This window comes from Thermobia domestica, chromosome 10 (genome assembly GCF_964235325.1).
Source record: "Thermobia domestica chromosome 10, izTheDome1.hap1.1, whole genome shotgun sequence".
Lineage (NCBI taxonomy): Eukaryota > Metazoa > Arthropoda > Insecta > Zygentoma > Lepismatidae > Thermobia > Thermobia domestica.
This window is the reverse complement of record NC_137463.1, coordinates 72,405,606-72,427,945: the sequence shown is the minus strand read 5'-3', so window position 1 is coordinate 72,427,945 and position 22,340 is coordinate 72,405,606. Positions and strand designations below refer to the sequence as shown.

At 33.9% G+C, this 22,340-nt stretch overlaps 1 long non-coding RNA gene across 1 annotated transcript; it reads right to left on the bottom strand.

The window, feature by feature from the left end:
- Nucleotides 1-3,905: 3,905 nt before the first annotated feature.
- LOC145662013 (uncharacterized) lies at nt 3,906-7,796 on the bottom strand. Its single transcript, XR_014126946.1, has 2 exons — nt 7,726-7,796; nt 3,906-4,405 (listed from the first exon to the last, which is right to left on the bottom strand). It is a non-coding gene; the product is annotated as an uncharacterized LOC145662013 (long non-coding RNA).
- Nucleotides 7,797-22,340: the final 14,544 nt, after the last annotated feature.

Sequence of the window (22,340 nt, the reverse complement as noted above, 5' to 3'; positions counted from 1 at the left end):
GTCGCGAAAACTTTTTTCGGCCGCAAATACCGCGCGGCGCGCACCGGTCGCGGTAAAAAACGTGCGGCGCGCACCAGTTGCGGTAAAAAACGCGCGGCGCGTACCGGTTGCGGTAAAAAACCGCGCAAAACGGTATTTATTTTAGTCATATTATTTATTTTACCTATTCATATAAAAATATATCTTTTAATAAGCATATTTCCAAAGTTTCAAAAAAATCGACGCCATATTGTTTATGCAAATTCATTAAATTTTTATTTTCAATTTACAATGTTCTAAGCTATATAGTAATGTTCCTTACGTCCTAACGATTAAGAAAATACCTTTCTTTTCTTTCTACGACCAATAGTTTGGCCAAAAAAGCGAAAAAATAAAAACATATACTTTTGAAGCACCCTGTATATAAATTTCAAAAAAATAAAAATTGTTCAAATGTATCATGTAGGGTGTCTTTCTATATAGATTTTGACCTGATAAATCGATTTCTGGTGTCCGTTTTCACCTACGATGAACCGTTTAGGATTTATGATCATTTAAAATTATTTTCAATTTACAATGTTCTAATCTGTATAGTAGTGTTCCTTAGGTCCTAACAATTAAGAAAATACTTTTCTTTTGTTTCTACGACCAATAGTTTAGCCAAAAAAGCAAAAAATGTAAAATGTAGTTTTTGAACATACCTCGTATAAAATCGAAAAAAATAAAAATTGTTCAAATGTATCATGTAGGGTGTCTTTCTATATAGATTTTGACCTGATAAATCGATTTCTGGTGTCCGTTTTCTCCTACGATTAATAGTTTAGGACCCACGCACATTTAAAATTATTTTCAATTTACAGTGTTCTAATCTGTATAGTAGTGTTCCTTAGGTCCTAACAATTAAGAAAATACTTTTCTTTTGTTTCTACGACCAATAGTTTAGCCAAAAAAGCGAAAAAATAAAAAAACTGTACTTTTGAAACACCCTGTATATAAATTTCAAAAAAAAAATAAAAATTGTTCAAATGTATCATGTAGGGTGTCTTTCTATATAGATTTTGACCTGACAAATCGATTTCTGGTGTCCATTTTCACCTACGATCAACCGTTTAGGAGCTATGCCCCATTTAAAATTATTTTCAATTTACAATGTTCTAATCTGTATAGTCGTGTTCGTTAGGTCATAACAATTAAAAAGATAGCTTTCTTTTCTTTCTACAACCAATAGTTGACCGTCAAAAGCCAAAAATGTAATGTTAGAGCCCTACATGTCCACCCGCCACTGTTGGCCCCCCACAAAAAATTGTTCAATTTTATCATGTAAGGTGTCTTTCTATATAGATTTTCATCTAACAAATCGATTTCTGTAGTCCATTTTATCGTATAATCAATCGTTTACGATTTATCTTCATTTAAAGTTATTATACGGAAAAAAAAATCTTAGTCTTTATGCATCAACGCCATCTATATACCAACACGTGTCAGTAGCATACGTGCTTTTGTGCGGTTTACATCAAATCGTATCGGTCTCCTGTTATTTGTACAACCGGCATTTCCTCATTCGTTTACCGATAAAATCTTTTTTTCGTTTCCCATCTTTTTTTCCCGCCATATATTAGTGCTTCGTATGTGCTTCAAACATTAAAAGGATAACATTCTGTGTTAGGTAAGTATTAACATTTCTATACTTTACATGTGTTTTTTAGTACACATCATAACATTATAATCTAACTTTACATATTTAAAAAGAAAAAAATAGTCACTTAGAATTTCAATAAACCACACGCATATACACCACTGATATCAACATATAAATTATTTATTTTCGTTCCTTTGCTATTTCTTTTCTCTTGGCTTACACAAACTTTTGCAGTTTCTGTGTTCAAAACAAGATTTCACCGTTCCTTTTAAACACCGTAAATTCCATTGCATTCAGCTAAGAATAAAAAAAAAAAAAGGCCTGAAGCAGGTTAACCCCGCGCCTTCCCCCTGTCTTCCGCTCAGCAGCGAACGTATACATGCTTCGCTCTACCTCTCTTCCTCTTTTGGTCAAAGTAGAAGCACCAAAATCCTCCCACCCCTCTCCTCTCCTCTTACGCACCGAACGCATTTATCCAACCTTGCAAACATTCTCTCCCTATCTCCCTCTCTTGCTCTTTTCGCCAAACTACAAACACCCCCTCCCGCCCTCGCTTCATAGCATGCATTCAGCGTATATGCATGCTTCCCATATTATTTCTCTCTCTCTCGCTGTCTTATGGTAGGTAACCTATCCGTTCACTATTGGGCTTCTTGGTGTTTTAAATATCCACAACATTTCTGGTTTCCGTATTTCAATCTTAAATTTCCCGTAAAAAATCTCAATGTCTTTTCCGGTTATAGTTAAAAAAGCCGTACTTACCATTTAGGGAAGGACGAGAAACGCTATACTTTTAGGAATTATTCATTCATTATCTAGGATGTTAAAAAGTAGGTAATAGACTGAGTTCTTACCCTTGTACTTAGAGTGTTCAGGTAGTGCAACAGTAAGATGTATCCTCATGCACGAAAGATGACAAGTAGCTGTTCTTAACTATTACCTCTTTTTCGTTCATAATAACGCTTACAAAAACTTTTAATTCAGCTTTATTCTTAACCAATTGGATTCATGCTGTACTTTATGCAATATTCATTTTAATATTCCCATTGATTTTCGTTTATGTTATAAGTTTCACTAGTGAAAAATGTACATAGGATTTCCTTTTTTAAATATCATACATATTCAGTGAAGTCTTGTACACATAATGATTTTTTATGAAATATTTTTCAAATTAATCTATTAAAATGCAGCAATCGATGAAATATGGAAATAATCCCATGGAAATTATGAGTTATATATCAAAATTTTAAGTAAATTTTCCACTTAGAAACAAACTTGGTCTTGATTTTCAGTGTTCCTTCAATCAAGATCAAAATACGTTACCAATACATAAGTTATAAAGCTTCAATAGTGTTTTTTAAGGGAAACAAGCAAAATTATTTTAAAAAACGGGTAGCAGAAAAGAGGTAAATTTTATTTATCTTTCTTGTTCTTAATATTATTATTATTTTCATTGCATATAAAATTAACTAACTAAGTCTATGACCTATGGAACCCAGAGGTTCACACAAGCTCTTCACTAACTTTTATCCGTACCCAATTGTATACAGTTTGTACTTTGTATTCCAATTTCTGCGAAATTCATCTTAATATTTCCTCCCATTTGTGCATAGGTCTTCCTAACGATCGTTTTCCTATAAGTCTACCAGTCAAGACTTTGAAAGCATTCTATTAAACCTATATGACATGCTCACCTAAGCCTCCTAGACTTGATAACCCTAACAATAATGGGTAATTCTATAAACTATGTAGTTCCTCAATATGAAGCTTTTGCCAATCACCATTCTTATTCCTCTTAGCTTCCTAGAATTCTGTTCTCAAATACTTCACTCAGAGTAAGAGATTATGTGTGACAACCATTTCATTGCATATAGTTTACGAAAAATTGTCTTTTTTTTTCTTTATATGAGTATAAAAGGAAAAAGTAGAAGGAAAGCAATGGATACGAAGAATAAGATAAGCATAATTTTTTTTTAAAAAAAAAACAGAGTCAAAATTATTTTCCAGGTCTGTCAAATGTATAATAATAATAATAATAATAATAATAATAATAATAATAATAATAATAATAATAATAATAATAATAATAAATATTTAGATAGCTGAGCTGGATTCCAGCTTGCACGACCTAAAATTTGTCTTTTAATCAAGTTCAAAAAAGCATCTTTAGTCAGCAATTGGAAATTATATTTTCAGCAAAACAATCTTAAATCCCTGTGAAACTAATATTCTTTGCTGGGTCTTCCATAAAAAATTATACAATACCTTACTCCACTCCATTTGTTAGCTGAAGTCTTCCTACAATCCACCAGAAAACTGAAAGAGAAAACCATAAAAATGTGGTCGCTATAAAGCCTTCCAACCACCCAAACAACCAAGTAACCTTAAAACCTGATTTTTCTCAGTTCAAATTACCTAAAGTAATCATATTGGAATTAATAAAACACACAACTTATATTGTCTAATCTAATTTTCTTTTTTTTTTCTTTTTATTTCGTATATTTACATTTTTTTCTTTTTTTTTACATTTTTCTTCTCTTTAATTTTAACTTTTCGACTGCTTCCACCCGTTTAACAGCCAATATTAACAATTTAGCTGTTTCCTCATCCAAGGGAAACAATTTCCACAGATCTTCTTCTTCTTTCTTCATTTTTTTTCTTTTTTCCTGTTCTTGTTCGCCCTTTCTTTTTTCGGATTTGTTGTCTTCATTTGCAACCGCCAATAACATTGCGTCTATTTCGTTAAATGAGCCAATAATCTCGAATGATGTGGTTGGTCCCTCCATTCTGCAAAAAAACAAAAATAAACACTTATAAATATCAAATAATACTATAAAATTTTACATGTTATATTTAAGCAGACGTGCTGTTAAAAATATATCAAAATAAATATCAGCTTATTTTTATGTCTCTCTCAATAATTCATTCAATCAGTTCAGTATTCTATTCTCAAAATAAATAGCTACTGTACATTGAATACTCAGTTATCAGTCTTATAGTTATTCGTTTAGCGCCTATAAGTTAATCTGTCAAAGTTATTTCATTATTTAAATATCAGTTCTTAAAAGTTGAATCTTCAATACAAATAATGACTGTAAACAAGCTGCTATTATTTATTTATTTATTTTCCATCAGTAAAAAACTCTGGCGAGCTAAGTTCCCTAAATTATGATTATAAGGCAATTTACCTATATTTCTAACAATAGTAATATTTCATTCCTTCAATCATAAACATTCTATTTTTTTCTACAATTTTTTATCTTACTTTTAAAAGTAACCTACATATAACTGTCTACAATACCTTAAAAATTACCAGTTTGAAACATATTCTAACAAAATTACTTTGTAACCCTCCCAACAAAAAATTTCAATGTCTGTCTCTGCCTACATATTCAAAATATCAAATAACATACGTCCTTATTGCCATTGTATGAACATATTCGTATCATTTATATAAAATTCCACACAAATTAAGCAAAAGTTTTTTTTTTCTAGGAAACAATACTACCAAGATAATATTCAGTTATCATTACGTTTTTATTTTACTTTTTCCATGCAAATCCTAAAGTAATTTCCTCTAGTACATTTAATTCATAATTCTATTTTCTGCTTAAGTTATCATTATAGATATTTTGCCTTTAATACCAAGTCACTTCCCACAGCTAACAAGCTTCTATGCTCCACAGTCCTCCGCTGACCTTCTCGTTTTCACGTATAATCTTTCTGTTTTAATATCAGCCATTAATTGTAGTCTTCTTTGCCCCCTCCCTTTCTTTCTTCTCAACATACCCTCTAGGACATTCCCTAACAAAAATTTGTTTAACTAATCTTATACTAAACAATATTATCATCATAATTTTTTCGGAATGCTTCCGTTTCCTTCCACTTCCTTAATGATTATCTCCTTTTACCCTGACTCGCATTACCGTGCAATATAAATTGCTAAGTGTCATAAAAAACAATTCATTATTTTCAATAAATTAATATAAAAAAAAATAAAATCCAGTTTTTTCTAAAAAAACTATTGTCGTTCATAACCTCCGACATTTCTAAGCGTTAACGTACGCACATTTCGCGTGGGTAACCAGCGTTTGCTTCCCGTGGCAAACTCATGTGGTTCCCATTGCACGTACAGTTGTAGGTCCACGTCTCATATTCCATGGCTGCACAAGTATACCTAAACACATAATCAACTTAACTCAACTGAAATCTTCTTTATACCTACATTTTAAATACGGTCATTTGATTTTTTTTTTCTATACTTATATTAATATAATATAATTCATAAATTTACTTTCAGTCTGAGTAAATATTTTAGCCCCTCAATGCTTTTATGTTTCCTGTATTTTTATTTTTTATTCTTTCGGACATAAGGCCAGTTACATAATCTTATACAACAGGTATAACGCCATATATATTCCAAAAAATAATAATAATATTTAAGTCGCAAGCACACGCCGTGAAATAGTGATATTCCCAATAAAAAGTCCATATGGGTATTAATTTCAATTAAATTTAGGCATTAAAACATTTCTCTGTACGTTATTAGTTAAATCTATACTAATATTACACATGCATGGTTTTGCCCAATTCTTTACTTAACAAATATAATTCAATTATCTCTTTTCCAAAATAATTATGACACACTTGCACCTACATTACCAATTTTCATGTCATAAATGTTGGTGAGTGTTTCCAATATTAAAAAACTGTCATTGCCAAACTGGCACATAATAACAGTCTGTTTTAAATCCATGGCATTTTTACGTAACCTTCTATCTACACGCAAAAATATATGGCAAACTACACTTTTCCAATTAAGCTAGCGGTGCATTAAACGTAAAACAATTCAGTTCAATTCAACACATTTACTCAACTAATTTCAATTGCACATTATCTTACATAACATTGCTTTTGTTTTTTCAATTCATGAATTAACTAAAAGTTTATATTTCATATCCTCTTTCTAATAATAAATTCCAATATTTGTTAAAGCCAGTTTGCGGTACCGCGCGCCTCCGGTGCTTCAAATCTCTCATACAATCCCAATCCGCAGCAACTCAAATTTATGCTGCGCAAACACCGTATGCGTAGGTTTTGTCGGGGTTCTCCCGCTTCCTCCCATTTTTCTTCATTCAACCATTTCACTCATTTCTCATCATCACCGTCTCCTTTAGCCTAACAGAAATACACAGCAACGGTATGCGTCATAGCTACTACGTCACTGTAAAAAACCATGTAAGTACTCTCATCATGCATTTTCTCGCAATTTTTCCCTTTCATCCCACACTCTCATTCCACCATTTCATCCATCTCTCATTATCACCCTTTACCCTAACCTGCATAAGGGTAAAACGTCAAACTTAAAAATTTTATTTTCTATATCATTAATAAACTTTTATTTTTGCACCATCTTGTGCTTTTTTCTCCATATGTTCCAACGGTACCTCAATGTTATAATGTACACCTCTGGTGCGTGCAATCCCTCCTTCAATTCCCCCGCAAATTAACTTTGTGTTAAACATCATTCTCTTATTGGGTTTTCACGTTTTTTCTCTCACTATCTCATTCCAACAATTATTGAGTTATTATTTATTTGCCTTAATCACGCGTCAGTCTTAGCATAACTGGTATAACCGTGGGACGTTAAACTTAAAAATTTCATTTTCTATCTTTTCATCGTTTCCTCTATATATGTTTCAACGGTATCTCTCATGCGTAAGGTCTTTCATTTAATCCCTAGACATGTAACTTTTTAGTGGACAACATCGTGTTCGTGAGTTTACTCGGGGTACTTCCTTTTGCTCCTACTTTCTCATTCCACCAATTCTTCCAGCATCATTCACTTGCCTTAATCACGCATCAGTTTTAGCCTAAAGGACATAATCGTGGCACGATAAACTGAAATATTGCATTTTCTATGTTATTTATAAGCTTTTATCTTTCCATCGTTTCCTGCTTTCCTCTCAATAAAACTAGGCTACACATACTATACTCAAAATGTTCGCAACTAAAACTAATCTTTTCCAAAAAGTCAATTAAACATAATAAGCTCCACAGTTTTCCTCTCTTAAGTTTAAAAATAAATAAAATAATTTATTTCTTACCTCAAATGTAAAAATTCCTTCAAAAATCGCTTCACAATCGATCCAGGAAAAAATCTAAAACAAAAATAAGAAAAAATAATTAGTATAAATTCAACACATCCTTCACAAGCACACAATATCATTCTCTCTCTCTCTATATATATATATATATATATATATATATATATATATATATATATATATATATATATATAAATATATTAAAAGTTTAATAAAAATTACTTGGGTGGTTTACAATTAAGTTCTATGCTATTATATAAATTTAAAAATTAATTCCACCATCAGCTTTTCAATATTTCTCATTTTATTTTTCTTAAAAGTCAATAAATAAAAATAAACTCATATTACAATTTACATTAAAAATGATATTATATTCGCACTTCAATTATCTATAAAAGTTAAGTTCTTTCGTTATTACTTTATAGAATAAATATAAAAAACAAAATTCAACTTACCTTCCAAATATAGATATTTCCGGTCAACTAAAAACTCCTTTCCTCAAATATCACACGCAAATGTGGTATCACCCAGTAAGCTCTAAACTAGAAATAAGCGTGTTCTCCAAAACAAGATATTTATATTTTTTCACAAATAAAAGAGTCAAACTAACGCCAAACAATTTACGCTTTCTTTTTTTTTTTCAAATCTTAGCGTCCCCTGCAAACACTTTCGTCCAATTACTGTGTGTCTTAAAGCAAAATTCTTTTAAAAGGATGTCCCCCCTACAACTTCCCTTCAATACAACACAAAATTTACGCAAGTATCTCTCTACAAACAATAAATTCTCACATAAAAGATACTCTTTCCCTTAAATACAGCTTGTAGCGTCTAAATAGTTCACAATAGCCAAAAAAAAAAAAAAAATACAATACACTTTTGTAGGTTCTGCAAAACGGAAACGAAACCAATGGTTTGCCTTTTTTCAGTTTTATTATCTTATTCAGCACTGGAAGAGCTCTTTTCCGTCTCTCTCTCTGTAAGTATAGCACCATACATTGACATAATTCTTCAATACTAAGGCGTTCAGTTTTCGTGCTTCAAGTCTCAGCTTCAGTCACACTTTACACCACATACATATTTTAATATATCTATAATTCACGTTATACAATATTCCATCTAACGTACCAAAGGTTCAATCCCCGACCCAATCAATTCAACTTTATGTTAAACAAAGACCGTGTTCGTGGGTTTTTTCGGGATTCTCCCGTTTCCTCCCACTTCCTATATACTTTTAAGAGCTTATTTTAGCTCCCATATTTAGTTCAAACACATTAGATTGTTCAGAGTTTGTAAAAAACAAACGAACCAAAAAATAATCATCGTCTCCTTCACCTTAGCCGTACACGCATCAAAGGTGCGCGTCCTAGCTACTACGTCAATATAAAAAAAGCATCTAAATACTCTCATCACGTATTTTCTCGCAATTCTCCCATTTCCTCCCACTATCTCATCGTCTCCCTTAGCCTAATCCAAATAACCATGCAACGTAATCTTAAAAATTTCAATTTCAATATTCCAACTACAAAAAATATAAGTTTGTAAGCATCAGTATTATACACGAATTATTCACTAACTTCATGCCTCATGTAGCGTCGCTGTTCAAACCAAAGCAAAACTAACATCAACTCAAGTCAAAATCCATTCAATTCATATTGTGTTCCTTCGAATTTTCATGTATCTTCCTATCAATTTTAATCCAATTATCACAACACTAATAAAATATTTATCTTTAATGTATCAAACATCTATGTTCCAATCCTCAGCTCACAGCATATATATTTTCCCATATTTTATTCTATTTTTTTTTTCTCAGCTATAATATAATATCAAATCAATCATGTCTCTTCTCATCTGCATCTTTTCAACTATTTGGCATAAAAATTCAACTAAATTAAAACTTCAAACAAATCCATAACCCCGAAATATCTAAATTTCTATTGCAAATATTATCTTATTTTCCACGTAAGTTTCTCACACTCCTTTTCAAAACTACAAAAATCCATTCATGATAGTATCCCTAACTTCAACAATACTTTTTTTCTTTTTTTTCTACCTCTCTTAAACCATTGGCATAATAGCAATCTTACTCACAACCTGTCTGTTTTCGCCCTTTCGTTTTTTCACAAAAACAAGTACAATAACTATTCTTTAAAGTTAACAAGAATCTTTTCCAGAAAAATGGCTTTTTCTTTCTTTCTTTTTTCATTCTAACAGGGCATGCTAAATGGAACATTTTTCTGTCTAAGTCAGAAAAATCTTTTTTTTTTTTCTTTTCTAAAAAAAGTTACGTTCAACTCAAAATTACAGGGGGTCCCATCCCTCAACAATAAATGTCACATACATTTTCTCAAATAACTTTCTACATCCTAACAACTTAAAAGATCTTTTTTTCTTTCTTTTTTAAAAAGACTTAAACATACAGGTGTGTCGCAACCAACATGACATTTTCTCATCCACACACACAAAAAAGTTTCGCTTTCTATTGTAGTAATTTTAACTATTCCCACGTTAATTTAAACTGGTCCTTTGGTCAAAAGGACACTACACTTTCCCTATGCATTTCTATGCCGCGTCTCTCAATATGGGGTAATGTAACAACTCTCACAAAGTCACACGTAACATTTTCAAGGTATTTCTTACATTCTCTCTCCTTCAGTATACTCATTGCTCTTTCTCCATAGGATGCATGTTACAATACCAATTAACCCATGTCCAGAGCACAGTACACCCCCCTACACCTCCAAAAACCCTGGAACACACACATACAAGCAGGTGTCTCCTATTTCTTTCTTTTCCATGCAGTGAAATCACAGTCCCTCAATTAACCAATGTCCAGAGCACAGTACACCCCCCTCCAACTCCAAAAACTGGACCACCCAAAATTACAGTACACCTGTGTATATGTTTCTTTCTTTCTTTAGTACACATCAAAGAATTCTCTCCCTACTCAGGCCATTCTTAGGTTACATGACTTTCTCACGTCCTGCTGTTACACTATTTTCTGGCTTCCAACAGTTAAACTTTCTCAGACACCCATATGTTACGTTTCATTGACAGTTTTCTTCTTTCTTTTAATGACACAATGTTCAAATTGTAACAGTGTTACAAAAAGCTTTTCAATTTCGAATTCTATCCTTTTCTTTCATGTTTCTCATGTTTCTCCGCCTTCCAACAGTTAAAGTATTGTGCAACATCCATATGTCACATTAAATTGACACTTTGTTACTTCCTTAATTGACACAATGATGAAAATACGTGACAATCTTACAAAGAGCTTCTCTCACGTTTATAAAGGGTGTTGGTCGGCTATTCAATGCATAAAGAACACCCACGAAGGTTACATTTACCAATATGACTACTTAGCTTATATTTGAAGGCTATATTAGAGCATTCATCTCTTAGAAATGTTGTGTAACTTATCAGGATAGAAGGTTAAGGTATCGAATTTCCAAGGTGGTTAGTATTCCCATCTTTGATTCAGAAGAATCAAGTACAGGGGCACGCCCACGGGTTTCCACCGGGTCTGGACCCCTCCTTAAAAAAAACTTATAAAAAACCTATGCTTTACAGGGAAATGATTGATATAGGATGAAAATTTAATCTTACACTTCATCTGTATTCTTTCTCTTATAAAAACACTCCCTAGTTCTATCATTTTTTTCTCTGGAAATATAGGTGGAAGTATTTTACAATTACTGATCGTCTTTTCAGGTGCAGAATATAATATTTGTTCAAAACTACATAGACGTATCGGCTAGTAATAGTGAACCCCGTCCCCCAAAAATGCTTGGTCCCCTCCCAGCAAAAGTTTCTGAGTGTGCGTCTGACCAGCGTGATAACTGGTAGCAAATATGTTTGGTTTTCATTGTATGTTAAGTTATAAGTCCACAATTCCCATATCCTCGATGCAGGAAAGCAATGTTGAAGTTAAAAAAAAAAAATCTCTGGTGCAAAGTTGGTTACTTGCAAACGCAAAACACTTGGTTGTGCAGTTAATTGGGCTAACTTACGCATATAGTGACGTTAGCCAAATTTACCCAAGCCCGTATCTACTGTATTATGCATGTAACCAAATGGCCAAAATTAACCCTAGAAGTACCAAGCCCGTATATGTTATACGTGTTACCAAATTGGGGGAAGGGGCTTAAAATTTGCCCGCACGGATTTAACTTAACATTTTAAACTAAACTAAATGAAATGAAATCTTTCAGTTTAACGTCCCACGATTATAGCCTTTAGACTAAGGAAGACGGATGATGAATGCAAGTGAATGATGATGGAAGAATTAGTGGAATGAGAATGTGAGAGTACCCCGAGAACAAACCCCACGGACATGATGTTATCTACCACAAACTTACGTGGCACGGGATCGAACCAGGGATTCCACGTACCAGATGTAAGCGCTCTTCCACTGAGCCACCGTGACCCCTCTTAAACTAAACTAATAGCAGAAATTCTTGAAGTTCTATTTTTATTCTATTCTACATTTATTGTAAATGACATGACAACATTCATGTATTACATACATGAAAACATCATTCAAGGAAAGGATAAAACTAATAATATCGGTAACACTACGAAATGCTCTTGTAAGCTTCAGTATATAAGAGACAGAAGTAACATTTTAAAAATAAAAACCAATGTAGGCAGGAACGGATTTAGGGGATTGCACCTGCACCCGCCTTCGTTGTAAATATACACTATGTAAAATGGAAAGGTAGAAGTGAAAATAGCTACACTTTCATAAGGATTCTGTTTAATAGAAGTATCTATCATATTCCAAGTGTCCGTGATTAAAGACATTCCTGATCTAGAGCAGCAAGCTAATTATATACTGAAAATTATACCAATCCAAAGCAGCCGTGGCTTAGTTGGTAAAGCGTTGGCTTTGCATTCGGCAAGTCATGGGTTCGATTCCCGAGGCCTGATATTGAACATTTTCAGGGCAATTCCTCATCCACACCATAGATGCGTAAAAGCATCTTAAAAAATCAAATTTAATTCAAATGCACTGGTTCGTATTATCGATGCATTCTCTGTCAGAAAATCCTGAATCCGACTCTTGAGTGTAGGTTATGGACTAAAAAGAAAAATTGAGAAAACAAACGTGAGTTACGCATGTCAAGGAGGGTCAAATCAGCTCACACCAAATGAATTATTTCTTTATATATAAAAATGAAATAGGCTGACAAAAATAAACAATATATTCAAACGAAGAATTTAAGAAATCAAGGGCTTTGGAAAACTTTGCTGCGGGAGACCCGGGTTCGATTCCCGGCGGGAGCTCCTGTGGTTCGGATTCCACGTTAATCAGTAGGTCCACGTCTCATATAGCCTCGCTGCTGAAAAGGGACGCTAAACTGAAATTCATCAAAACTTTGCTGCACGGGAAAAATTGAGCCCCCTTCCCCTTGGCACTTCTAGGGTTAACTGTAGAAACAAGGCAGAATTCCTTGTACTATATACTACTTACTACACGTGCAATAATTGAATTATTTTCTACGAGCACGTAATAATTTAAGTTTAAAAATACTCCACACGTATGAACCATCCCAACAGTAATTACAAACTAAGGCGTATGAACTCCGCATCACGTTCAATTTGTTAAATGAAAATCATCCTAGCACACCGAGCTAGAGCGTTGCTAATGGATTTCAACTTTCAGCTCCAAATGCGCATCCATGGAACCCACCTTTCGTGTACGTGTGTGTGTGTGTGTCTTGAAAAATCTGAAACCACGCAAACGGAATCAGTAGTTAGCTTCACGTTGGTGAACCTTGGCAGTGTTGTTTTATGAATACATTATTAATAATTAGGGAAACAATCCGTGACTGATCTTGTTCATGTTTAACGATTTTTTCTTTTGTTCTTTTTTGTCTTTGTTAAACTACCGAACGCGGAAGACAGTTAATTTTTTTTTTCACTCACGTACTTGACAAGACGTCTGTGATTTTCTCTGCACCAGTTATTGCACAGTTTTGTTTTATATATAATCTGTGAGAAGACGATATAGAACTTGATGTTGGTTAAGTAATTTACGTACTGTTACATGCCTTTTCGCTTGGTGCATCCCAATGCATTCTTTCAAGAAAATGCAACGGTTCCTTCGTTAACTGCACACGTGGTGTTAATGCTACCAATAAGGTGCAGAATGACACCCCCTGGAAATCATATTTTTTCTCCTTTCTAAATTATACGGTGGCTGCTAGTATAATATTTTGTTTTTGAATGCAAATTAAGTGCATTTTTTTTAAAGATCTATATCATAGTCTTGAACGTTACATATGTTTCATGATGTGAAAACGCTTTGTTCCATATACCATTAGTTATAATCCTATAAATCTAAATAAAACATATATTTATAACTCATTACGGCTCAAGAAGCGATGCAGAGTGATAAGATAGTTATTGTAACAAGTAACGTGCATTGAAGCACAGCAAATGCATATATGTATTACACATTTCTCTTTAGGTGTGCCCTCTGTAGTATTGCCAACGAGACGAGACATTTTCTCCTCTTCTCTCGAGATGAGACGAGCAACATGATAATTCTCATCTCATTTTTGTGACACGTCTCATGAGCAACACTATTGTGCTTCCAAAATGTCTTGAGCCGTGGCAAAAAATGCGAACTAAAGCTCATACCTTCACACACCCACGCGTTGAGCCAATAAGGGTTCAGCTGTTGCTAAGCGAGAGAAAGCGAGTAGAATTCCTTCAGCCGATAGCAGCGCTTGCAACGGAAGACTAGGGATCAAGTCAATGTGGCATTAGTTATAGTTCACCCAAGTTTCAGATCACAAATAGTGTTTTAGTCTTACATGATTCATAGTATAGAAATCGTAAAATGATAAAATGCTGATACGAACACATTTGTAAAAGCATTAATCAACTTTAAAGACACGCAAGTGATTTCATAATCTACTTCAATAATAAATATGGTTTAAATGTTGTTATATCACACCCTTCTTGGACCTCTAGTAACGTCGAAGAATTCTGATAACTTCTAGATGAAATTAAGAAAGAAAAATCAGAGCATAAAATTTATTCATACCTTTTTGGAGACGGAACGAGAAACCTTTTGAGAATCAGGTGTGACGAGATGGGAAAACCTTATTTCCCGTTTTGTTTCGTCAATTCTCGTGAACAAGATTAGCCCCGCCTGAAAATCTTGAGGCTTGGCCGGATTGAAATTTATATTCTTAAACTGGTAATGATAAATCATATTTATTTATTTATTTATTGGCTTGTTTCAACTGAATATCTGCCTTATGTGAAAACTAGGATTAGGAATTTACTAATTAGATTTCTAAGCTATGGCCATGTTAGCCCATCACATATGAGGGAAGACATTCCTCGGCGATCACACTATCCGAGGAAAGGGGAGGGAAAAAAAGGATTAAAGAAGGAAAGAATCGGCTTGGGGCCTGTGTGTTAGGTACCATCCCAGCATTTACCTGGTGTGACTGAGGAAAATTCCAGGAAAACTTCCCTCAGGATGGCTGCCCTGAAAAAAAAACTTTTACACTTTTTCGACCGAGTGTCCCACCGGGAAACGAACCAGGAACCTTTCGCACCAATATGTGAAAACTCTTGGAAGTCCTTGTGGAATGTGTATTTTATAAATTATTGTTGTTATTTTAGATTGGTAAACGTAAGATAGTGTATCAGAAGAATAAATAGCCAGGGAAACATATTTGTTTGAGATATAAGAGGGGTAAAGCAAAATATTATTACATGTATATTATTATTATTATTATTATTATTATTATTATTATTATTATTATTATTATTATTATTATTATTATTATTTGAAAAACACAAATTATTTGTAGCTTTCCCGAAGATAGTAAGTACATGTAATCATTTGGAAAATATGTTTCGAAATAACAGCCAGGGACATACGCAAGAGGTGGGTCCTAGGGGCCGGGACCCCCCCCCCCCCCCGAAATTTCGACTTTTGTGTAAATTTAGCCTAATTTTAGGGACAATTTTTGGAATTTTAATATAAAATACCCTCATATTGAGTTTGGACCCCTCCCGAAATAAATTTCTGCGTACGCTACTGGAACAGCCTATATTTCACGCTTTCGTTTCTACACTTATATTAAGAATTTTGTGTTTTCCATTTTTTTCTTTTTTTCTTTTTTTCTTTTTTTTTACCATTTGAATCTTCTGTTATATACGATACATTGGTTTATTATCTTTGCAAGGAGCTGATTAGTTAGTGTTGCTGTCTAGTGGCTAGCGTGCGCGATTTTAGTTCACAGAATCCCGGATTCGTTTCCTGCTAGGAGAGTCCTGTGAAATTTGAACACATGATGGTTTGGATTTCCCCTTAAACTTATTTCGTCTCACATAAGTCTCGATGCTGAAACGATACGCTAAACTCCCAATAAATCGATTTGAACCATTTGACTCGAAGCTCCGCGTAAAATTGAAGGCGCAAGATTTCTATAGCTTAGAAGATCACATAATATTGAATGCCTAATACTTCTATAGTTTAGAAGACCTCACTGAGAAAAAAAATTGTAGATGGCGTACTTAAAAAGATAAGTTACATGCGTAATTCCTGTAGTTTTTGGACTTAACGTACAGCAGACGTATAACTGAAAACGCATGTTTTATAATACTTTCCGTATAAGTGTTCCATCTATACGTACTTTCCGTATGAAACAATGTAGCCGGTCAGGATCTCTCATACAAATGGACGTATATAACATATAGCTGACGAAGGTAACATAAGTATATGCATGTGGTATACGGAAAACTGTTAGATGTCAGACATCCTGCAACGGCATGATGTAACATCTAAGGGCAGTGCCCATGTAGCATACGGATAACGTACTGATGTACTGTAGCTCCGTACTGATTTCTAATAAGCAAGAAGATACCGTATATTTGTACAATATACCGCTGTCCGGAGAACGGATTTTTCTCTGTGCGGTAAAATTGAAAGCCTAAGACTTCTATAACTTAGAAGACCGCGTAAAATTGAAGGCCCAAGACTTCTATAGCTTAGAGGACACTACACTTCACTTAAATGTGCATAAAACAACTGTTCTGATTTTAAACAACATCCTCTAATGTGGCAACACTGAAAACACGTAACAAGACTATACACGAACAATTGCATATGTGTAGTGTAATGTGTATGAGTGCATACCATACTGCTTATCTCTTTCGTACGTTTCTTAACAATACTTTTATTATGAATGGCTGTTCTATATTAACTGTCGCCTGTCATGCGAAAATTTTCATATCTCGCCTCGCTTCATCTGTTTGAAATCATGGAGAAAATTAAACTAAGCTGTTTCATAGCCAAGGACGCTGTTAATTGGTCTAAGAAGACATTTCTCCAATCAAAATCAGTTATCTTCTTACCTAGGTGTATTCTCTTCTATTTTTTCTTAAAAAAATAGAAATGCGCATTGATCATTGTTATTAATTTTTTTTATTAGTAGTTGCTATATAACTTTTCTATAATTATCAGTTTAGCTGACACTGTGACGTGTTTCACTGTGAGAAATAATCTCTGATATTTAATATACAGGGAGTTCTAAAAGCAAGAGTAATAAATAACCTGTACAGTTGTCTACTTAGCGGGCGTAGATTTGGGTTTGGGCAAGAGTGGTGAGAATTGGCTGGGTCCAACGAAGAATAAATGAGGATTGTGTTTGAAATAATAGGGAACAAGGGAAGAGTGTTAGAAGTAATTAAAAAGAATGGAAGCTAGTTGGGACATTGGCTGAGATAGAGCTGTATCGTAAGGGAAGATACGGTAACAGGGAAAGTGGAAGAGTACGGAAGAGGCTACAGTTGATGGACAGTGTTCAGAAAATTCCTACGTGAAAACATAGAGATAAGCTGAAGATCGTGGTGTATGGAAGTTTCTTAGTTTGTGCCAAATGACCTGCCAATAAGTTAAATTTTCGTTTCGTACTCAGAAGGTTTCCGGCATACATTCTGCACTCGACCATTCCAACTTACTTTCTTTCCAGAAATTTTCTTAGTTTCTCCAAGAGTTGTTGGGATGAATACTTTAAATATATAGGCCTCGTAAGTTCCCTTTCAGTTTTCTGACTCTGCAAACTATACTATGCATTATATGAAAAATCTTAGAGAATGATTCTGCCCAGACTATACTACGGATAGGTAGGGAGGTCTTACAGTACGACTCTCTTACACAACTATTCTGTTCGTCCATCCTTCGGATCAAACTATGCTATGCGTAAGTATGGGAAGTCTTACACAACTATTCTGTCCGTCCATCCTTCGGATCAAACTATGCTATGCGTAAGTATGGGAAGTCTTACACAACTATTCTGTCCGTCCATCCTTCGGATCAAACTATGCTATGCGTAAGTATGGGAAGTCTTACACAACTATTCTGTCCGTCCATCCTTCGGATCAAACTATGCTATGCGTAAGTATGGGAAGTCTTACACAACTATTCTGTCCGTCCATCCTTCGGATCAAACTATGCTATGCGTAAGTATGGGAAGTCTTACACAACTATTCTGTCCGTCCATCCTTCGGATCAAACTATGCTATGCGTAAGTATGGGAAGTCTTACACAACGATTCTGTCTGTCCGTCCCTCTGATCAAACTATGTTATGTGTAAGTATGAGAAGTCTTAAAGGATAATTCTATTCGTCCGTCCGTTTATCTGTATGTTGAAAGATCTCTGATCCAAAACAGTAATAGACACCGATAAAGGAATTTAGAATGTCGATTTAGCGTCCCGAGAAACAATTCCATCTTCGCCTTTATCAGTCTATTTAGACTGGAAGCAGTAGATTAAAAGTACTCCCGATTTTAGTATTGAATCTCAATAGAGCAAAGTTGGTAAGAGAACGCGGAAAATGGTTTCTTGGTATGGATTCAGCATCCTAAAAGTAGGTTCCATCTCTACCTTAATCCCTCTATTGAGACAGGAAGTGGCACACTTACCACTGCAAGGGCATATCCATGGGGGTCCACCGGGTCTGGACCCTCCCCCAAATAAAACTTAGTAACTCAGCATATATTTGTACACTTTCTCAATAAAAACTGTATTTGTTTAACAGGGAAATGATTGATGTAAGCATAGAAATTTGATCTTACACTTTATCTGTACTCTTTCTCTTATAAAAAAAACAAGCTAGTTCTATAATTTTTTATTCTGAAAATATAGATGGAAGTATTTTACAATTACTTATCGTCTTTTCGGGTGCAGAATAATAAACGAATAATACGTAGACATAGTGGTTTGTAGTATTGAATCTCCCCCTAAAGCTTGGAACTCTCCGAACAAAAATTTTTGGGTGCATGCCTGTATTGAATCCTTATAGTTCGAAAGTCAGTCGAAGTTTTACGTTGTGAAAGGAAAGTCATTTAAACACATATATTGTAGCTGTTGCATTTTTTCTGAGTTAAGTGAACATCTTTGTATCTTCTGTAACTCAAAATAATGTACATAATTCATATTGCTCATGCATTAGTCATGAGTTATGAACTCTGTTTGAACTGTAGTGATACTTTAGAATGAATATTTACCTCTTAGTCATAACTAGGTTTTGAAATGAAGTTCTTTCTCCATTATGAACTATGATTCAGGCAGTACCAATGTTGGGAAATATACGTGTAGTAATAAGAATCCTCATTTTTAAGATTACCTGTGTACACTTTTCTTCTTCTGTCACTAATAACCTCATTCGTGGCAAGTGTAAATGCTATTTAAGTACAGACACCATATACATTCCACAAATTAAGAAAAAAATAACAAATTTCCGGTAATAGTCATACGTATATTTAGAATCCATGCTGTCGAAATAGCCTGTTGAGCAACTATGTAGTTAGTCCTCTTTTCCATCAATGTTACCCCCTCCCCCTTCCAAAATTCTCTACAGCCATTAGGTTGTTCCGTGTTAAGAAGAAAAGAAAGATAAAGAGACGACCTGTCCCCACCTGTTTCACATATTGTATAGTTGACGACATGACGTCATAATTATGTTCTGAATAGTTTTTTTTTTCCTTTTCATTTTGAGTTTGTTTTTCCATGTCGTTTTCTTTGTTATGCTTTGTTTTTTTTATTAGTATTTTTATTATTGTTGAAATAATAAACGGAAGTTCCTAGCTCGGAGACAATGGCAAATCGTTGTTGCACATAGTAAGTGGCACAAGCGAAAGTCAACGTAAAGCATATACACAGTAAAGACAGCAAGACACATCTCTTTGATTGTATTGTAATGAAATCAGTATATATACCATTGCTTACTTTTATCAACACTTTTACTTTACAATGCTTACAGATACAAAGTGCTTTATGTAACAAAACGGGGGGACGGGGAAGCATGTACATACAATAACATTACTAGGTAAATGCATGAAAAAAAAAAGACATGAAAGATGACATCCTATCTTACGTTGTTATATTCACAATAGCGTTATTATTACTATTCAATAGTGATAATAACAATAAACTGAACAACTTAATTTAAAATTAATTTCTTTTACGTATTGTTCAGAATTAATTCATTTTAATCAGTAGAACATTCACAAGTAGAGTAATTTATTTTAATTTAAAGACAGTAATTTTTATTTTGCACTATTTTATATTTATTTATGAATTTAAGAATCAGGATGCAGCCATTAGACTGTCTCACACAGCAAGCCTTAATTATAAGAAGTAAAATAAGCGTGTAGTAAGGAATTGGACCTAAATCTATGTTTCTTGAAAGTTTTATCCTGTATTTGTGTGTTAGGCAGTGGCGTATTTACGATTTTGTTTCGGGGCGGCCTTTCCTAACTTTCGGGGGGAAGGGCTTTGCCTGAAAATGTGAAAATTCTACAAGATATTTCATATACTTTACTATAGTAAGTAAGATTTCGGGGAGGGGGCTTAAACCCGGAAGCCCCCCTAAATACGCCACTGGTGTTAGGAATAAGAAAAGTAATAACTATTGAGTTTCTTTTCACAGTGCGAAACTACAGTAGACTTCCAAACAATGGTAATTCAATACTCAAACTTGAAGTAGTACATCTGGTTGAAATAGATTAATAAGATCAAAGATAGAATCTGCTCCTTGGACGCTGAATACATATGAAAAAGCCTTGAGGGCTAGGGGGCCTGGCCCCCTAAACTTTTCGTGGTCCCTCCAGAGCTTACAAAATGCTATTATTGATACAAAAAACACAATTTAGCTACTTGTAAGATAATTTTAATGACTTTGTCCCCCTTAACATATTCATGCTTCCCCCCCCCCCAACCTCTGTGCCTGGTTGCGGGCCTGTACTTTACTGTTTTCGTTGTAGGGGATAAAGGTTGAAACCAAAAATCGTTTATTTCAACCACTTCCGGTATGAATATTATATTTGAGTAAATACGAGCAATATATTAAATAGTAAATTGTCAGAGAATTACAAAACATAATTTGTATCAAAGATCACAGTTTGATTCACTTTATGAATTATCTATTTGGTATAATTAATGCATTTACTTGCTCCTCAGTACGCTTTTGCTCTCTTAATATGACTGAATGATTAACATTTTTGGTTTTCCTCTCATGTAGAAGACCCTAGTTCTATTTCCATTACATGCATATGCTATTCGGATCTTCCATTAAACCCTAAATATGGGCTCATTATCATCGGTGAAAAGAGTGGAAAGAGATATTAAACTTTCTTTTTAAAAAAGATAGAAAGATAGAAAGAAAAAGAGTCCAATGTATAAAATATATTTACCTGATTCACCTTGATATATTTCAACACGTATTTCATAAGCTCCTATTCGAATTAACGTGTCAGTTGAGTAGAAAGTAGTATGTTAAGAGTTGCAGCTGGATACTTATTTAATTTAGAGTTAGGTTGGTCATGTCCTCGGCCTTGGATAGAGAAAGGCATCACGCCCTCTCGTCATAAATTGAAAAAGAAAGAAAAACTCTAACTTGAGAGCATTATGCATAAATGACAAACTGTGTTTTAAAAAGGTTCAAATTATTTTACTTCGTATACTTATATAACCGAGTTTACCTTGAGTGAAATAAATCTTACAGTAACAAGAACAAGATCTTACAATAAAATGAAAACAGAAAGAAAGAAAAAGAAACAGTAAGCTGGTGTAGTAATGAATCTCCTCAAAGTGAAATAGCTGAACTCTCTGGCGCTACAATTACTCATTTATCCCGCAATATAGGATTTTTGTTTTTAATCGTAACCAGTGATGCCATCCCATGGGAAGATCCCATTGTGTTGGATTTTTTTACATTAATTTCTAGAATAGGGATAGAGGCTTTTTTTTTTTTTTTTTTTTTTTTGTAGAAATTGGTAGGATATATGGGGTTTTCATTTCATACACTGCATTTACTCCAACAATAAATATTAATGGGCAAGAAGTAAACTATAATCAGTCTTTAGTAGACGTAAAATCACTACTAATTCTCAAATTTTGTTACTGTAAAATGCATTCCAGTACGGAAGTAATTTACGCAATGGCTTGTAAATCTCAAGAAACAAGTGCCGAGGAACGTAATTTGTAATCTGATATTAAAAAGAGAAAAAGGAAGGAGAAGCACCAAACGGGAAACAACAAACTTCCAGAACGTTTCGACATCAAACGTTCGTAATGGCTCGA